This window comes from Sus scrofa, chromosome 3 (genome assembly GCF_000003025.6).
Source record: "Sus scrofa isolate TJ Tabasco breed Duroc chromosome 3, Sscrofa11.1, whole genome shotgun sequence".
In the NCBI taxonomy this organism is placed as follows: Eukaryota; Metazoa; Chordata; class Mammalia; order Artiodactyla; family Suidae; genus Sus; species Sus scrofa.
In genome coordinates this window covers 91,821,848-91,827,546 of record NC_010445.4, presented here as the reverse complement: position 1 = coordinate 91,827,546, position 5,699 = coordinate 91,821,848, and the positions used below count along the sequence as shown (strand labels likewise).

The 5,699-nt window shown below is 39.7% G+C and overlaps 1 pseudogene; it reads left to right on the top strand.

Moving 5' to 3' along the window:
- LOC110260102 lies at positions 474-2,527 on the top strand (annotated as a pseudogene).

Here is a 5,699-nt window from a genome sequence, read left to right as displayed (position 1 = left end):
TGGAACAGAAGAGTCAGTCCAGAAATAAACAAAGGATATACAGTGGGGAAAAGAATATACAGGAATATACAATGGGGAATATAACTTCTTCAATAAATGGTACTGGAGAAATTGGACAGCCACATGCAGAGAGTGAAACTGGACCACTATATTACACCGTAAACAAAAATGAGCTCAAAATGGATTAAAGACATGAACATAAGACTGAAACCATAAAACTACTGGAAGAAAACATAGGTGGTAAGCTCCTTGACATAGGTATTGGGTGATGATCTTTTCTGAATCTAATACCCAATACAAAAGCAGCAAAAGTGAAAAATAAGAGTGGTTACATCAAACTAAAAAGCTTCTGCATAGCAAAGGAGATCAACAAAATTAAAAGAAACTACCGAATTAAAAATATTTGTAAATCACATATCTGATAAAGGGCTAATATCCAAAATATGTAAATCACATGACTCAATAGCAAAAAAAATAAGCAGTCCAACTAAAAAATGGGTAGGGGTGGTAGCAGTGGTGGCAGCTCCGACACCTGCTGCGACTTGCCGTCGGAGAAAACCTTCAAACAGTGCTGAACCTTCGAACAGAGAGTAGAAGATGTCCGGCTTATCCGAGAGCAGCATTCTACCAAAATCCCAGTAATAACAGAACGATTCAAAGGTGAGAAGCAGCTTCCGGTCCTGGATAAAACAAAATTCCTGGTGCCTGATCATGTCAAGATGAGTGAGCTCATCAAGATAATTAGAAGCGCTTACAGCTCAATGCTAACCAAGCCTTCTTCCTGTTAGTGAACGGACATGGCATGGTGAGGTGTACCAAAGCGAGAAGGATGAAGATGGATTCCTGTACATGGTATATGCCTCTCAGGAGACTTTTGGAATGAAATTGTCCGTGTAAGACTAGAAAAATGTATCTGTGCTAGAATTTTTTAAACCTTTACCAAGGAATAAAAAAGGGGTGTTACCAACTGAGATTTATCAGCTCATCTAATCACAGATCATCCAAACAGTAGTTTTCCTCTCTAGGAGTTTTAGGAAGTTGTTTTCGTACTTTACGCAGAAAAAAGGAGCTCCGAATGAGCACATTCAGCTTTGGAAAACTTTATTACTTAACCTAGGCTGTTTTGTTTTTACATATATAAGTTTCAAAATAAAATACTTTGCATTCTAAGTTGCCAATAAAATAGATCTTCAAGTTATTTTTAATGCTCTTTTCCCAAAAGGAACTTAGAATTTGAGCATTCAGAGGGACAGTTAAGTCTTGTCTCTAGGTTCATAGAACCTGCTAACTTTTTACGGAAGGGTTTCTACTCAAGTAGAAAATCTTCTTAAGAGGATCTTTAAGCATAAGTTGTCAGGCATGGCCACGTCCATCCCAGTGTATTTGCCATAATAGTTGGAAAAAGGGTGAATTGGGGGTACACAGGAAATTATAAGCCTGAACTGCTGTCCAGGGTTCCTGATCTGCTAATAAGTGTATTCCAGGTCAGCACTCATGAGGAAGTTCTCATTTTGTTACTTCTCTAGACAGTACGTGCAAAAACACCACTGCTCAACAGGAACCTTGAATAATTGATAATTTTGGTCAAGTTTCTCCAAAGGCCTAGAGAAAGAAGGGCATTTCTTCTGTTTTGGATATTCTCTTCAGAGTCAAGATATTGCCTGCTTTGGTCAACGCCAAGCAGTTACATCAGTTTCATTCTTTAGGACAGAGGTGGGAAACCACAGGATTCAGATGTCACTTCCTCTACCTTCTGGCTGAAAGTGTCTTATGTTAAGTGTGTGACTAAAATATGTAATTAAACACTTTTAAGAGTATCTCGGTTATCACTGTTTGGTCAAGCAACCATCAGAATTTCCCCATTCTATGTGCATGTCACTTTGGAAAACAGCAAAAGGAAAAACATGTTCTTTTATGGATATTAATGGCAAAAGTTAAACATGTTCAAAAGTCCAACTAGAATAAATAGCCAGTGCTTCCTGCTACCTGAAAGAAAAAAAAAAATGGGTAGGGGATCTGAATGGACGTTTTATCCAATGAAGATGTACAGATGGCCAATAGGCACATAAAAAGATGCCTGAAATTCTTATCTGGGAAATGCAAATCAAGACTATAGTGAGATATCACCTCATACCTGTTAGAATGGCCATCATCAAAAAGATTAGAAAAAGCAAATGCAGGCAAGGATGTGGAGAAAAGGGGACCCTTATGTGCTATTGGTGGGATGGTAAATTGGTGTAACTGCTGTGGAAAACAGTATGGAGCTTTTTAAAAGAACTAATAATAGAACTACTATATCATCTAACAATTCTATTCCCCAGTGTCTTATCCAGAGAAAATGAAAACACTAATTCAAAAAGATATGCACCCTTATGTTTATTACAGTATTATTTACCATAGCCAAGTATGGAAACATTCATCAATGGATGAATGGATAAAGAGATTGTGATACACATACGCACACCCATACATATACAATAGAATGTTATTCAGACATAAAAAAGAATGAAATCTTGGGAGTTCCCATCGTGGCGCAGTGGTTAACGAATCCGACTAGGAACCATGAGGTTGCGGGTTTGGTCCCTGCCCTTGCTCAGTGGGTTAACGATCTGGCGTTGCTGTGAGCTGTGGTGTAGGTTGCAGACGCGGCTTGAATCCCGCGTTGCTGTGGCTCTGGCGTAGGCCGGTGGCTACAGCTCCGATTCAACCCCTGGCCTGGGAACCTCCATATGCCGCGGGAGCGGCCCAAGAAGTAGCAAAAAGACAAGAAAAAAAAAAAAAGAATGAAATCTTGCCATTGTGACAAAATGAATGGCTAATAAGGGCAATGTGCTAAGTTGTAAAATAAGTCAGAGAAAGACAAATACCTAATGATTTTATACATAGAATCTTAAAAAAAAAAAAAGCTCATAGACACAGAGAATAGATGGGTGGTTTTCAGGGATGGGGAATAGGAAAAAGGAGTGACTTGTTTTTGTTTTTAAGTTTAAATACATTTTTTGAAATGAGAGTTAATTTCGAAGGCGTTCCTGTCGTGGCCTAGTGGAAATGAATCCAACTAGGAACCATGAGGTTACCGGTTTGATCCCTGGCCTCACTCAGTGGGTTAAGGATCCAGTGTTGCTGTGAGCTGTGGTGTAGTTCACAGACGTGGCTTGGATCTGGCATTGCTGTGGCTCTGGCATAGGCCGGCAGCAATAGCTCCAATTAGACCCCTAGCCTGGAAACCTTCACATGCCGTAGGTGCAGCCCTAAAAAAACAAAAGGCAAAAAAAAAAAAGAGCTAATTTTGAAAGTACATAAAGAAAAAATAGCATTCAGTAGAGGCCTAACAATAACTTCTTAGATTCTTCAAAGGGCATATGTTTCCAGATAATGAAATCTACTTTATAAAGCCCAAACCAAATTTTGACCATTTATTTTGTCTATTTCGCATTGTATATTTTTAATCAAGATATTATAAATACTCTTACCGAGGCCAACAATAGAAATGAACAAATTTGTATCCATCCTTTCCACCATCCTAATGCTGAAGCTATGAGAAATGTCCCACAATCAGCCATTGTCACCACAAAGAGAAAAGTCAAAAAAGAGATGAGGTAAAGGAATTCTGAAATAGCTATATAGAATACACTTCTGGAGAACCTACTAAAGAATTGTCAGTTATGTATGTATTTAGTAATAAACATGGCAGGTGTCTCTTACATTTTTTTTTGGGGGGGGAGGGTTTCAACAACTTGAAAAACATCTGCAAATATGGGAGAGGGATACAAGACCTCCCAGGACGAAAGACAGGAGCTGGCACAGAGCCTGTGACTACCACCCTGTAGGAGAGGCCGCAGGGACATCTTCTGGGCAGGAATTATTTTGAGTTACAGTTATGAAATTTGAGGTTTTTCTGAGGCAAAGCAGGAAAGGGGAAGAACAAAGATGGAAGGAGGGAGCACTGCTCAAAACTGGCACTCTGAGAAGTTCCTGGAAAAGGGAAGAACAAGTGGAAGCTGCTCAGTGTAGAAGCAGTTTTCCATCTCAACTATGGTACCATAGAATAATCCATAACAAGATTAGGCAAAAAACAAAATCAATATCAAAATTAGGGATATCAAGAAAAGCTTAAAAGATGTATTTTTTTCTGTTGAAGTCAGAGAAGGATATTAGATTCCTCTAAAAGTTGGTCTCAATGGGATGAATACATTCGGAAGATTGAGGTACTAACTTCCAGTTACAAAGTCAGTGGTGAGTATGAAATGCCCAGTGTGGGGAAGATAGTAACAATGTAATATCTTTGTACAGTTAAAAAAGAAGGAAAAAATTGGTCAGTAGTACATTGACCTATAAAGGGGGAGTGCTGGATGCCCACTTGGGGAGGAGGGAGTAGACCTCTCCTTGGGGCCCCTCTTCTGGGGCTTACTGTGTAAGATGCTTTTAGCCACTGTATTGTCTGGTCATCACAGCTCTGGTGAGATATTCTATTTTATTTTAGGGGAGAAATGGAGTCTCAGATTGGGAAATTTGCTTATAGTCTCATAGCTTTTCAGTACCTGAGGAAGGATTCAAACCTGCTCCTTAGGCTATTATAAATTTCTTCCATCACTTATGTAAAAAACTTGTTTTTCAGGTGTTCCCATCATGGCTCAGTGGTTAACAAATCCAACTAGGAACCATGAGGTTGCGGGTTCGATCCCTGGCTTTGCTCAATGGGTTAAGGATTCAGCGTTGCCATGAGCTGTGGTGTAGGTTGCAGTCTTGGCTTGGATCTGGCGTTGCTGTGGCTCTGGCATAGGCTGGCAGCTGCAGCTCTGATTCAACCCCAAGCCTGGAAATCTCCATATGCCGTGGGCGTGGCCATAGAAAAGACAAAAAAAAAAAAAAAAAAAAGACAAAAATAAAAACTTGTTTTTCAGTACTGCCCATCTCAAAGGTTTTGTTACTGTTGACCTGCTTTCTGTGGGTCTCCTGCTGGGCTTCATGAAATAAAACCATCTGTGGACAGGTACTGGCTTGGTTTAATGTGAAAGATTAGTGTCTGTGCCATTCACTATTTAATAAAAATTTTCCAAGGATGGGAGGATGAGCTGTGATATTTCATATACAGTGCCTTGCACATAAGAATTCAATAACCGTTATCTATCATGACGATAATGATGATGGTAATGAAGATGATTAAACAGTCTCTGCCCAAAAGAATTTCCTCTGACAGACCATTGATTTCTGCAAAAGAATTGGCCTAATAGGATAGAGATTGTCATCTCCACATCATTAATTATGAAGCATTTATGAAATGGAATGGGGAAAAATGCTCTGGAGCCCAGAGCTTAACCTCTTGTTCTATTGCCTCCTTACGATGCTCCAGGGCCCTTGCCCTATTTAATAGGGGATGAGGTAAGTTTTGCATTTTTTTTTTTTGAGTCATTGAGACACATGAGAGATTTCTTCTCAGAGATGAATGATCTTGTGGATGTTTTTCTTTAGGAATATTCCCTGTCTCTTCTGCTGAATGATGGGTGTCCTTCTAGCTAGCAATGCTCTAGCTCTCCTTTTACATATTCTGGCCCATCTTCCCTTGATCTTCCCTCTCTTTCATTCCCTTTGTGAAGACAGAATACTATCCATGGTGAAGACCTTCAGCTGGGCCTGAGGGAAGGAGAGAGGTCATCATCTTTTGGCCTTGACTTTCACAAAAGACCACCAGATGGGGA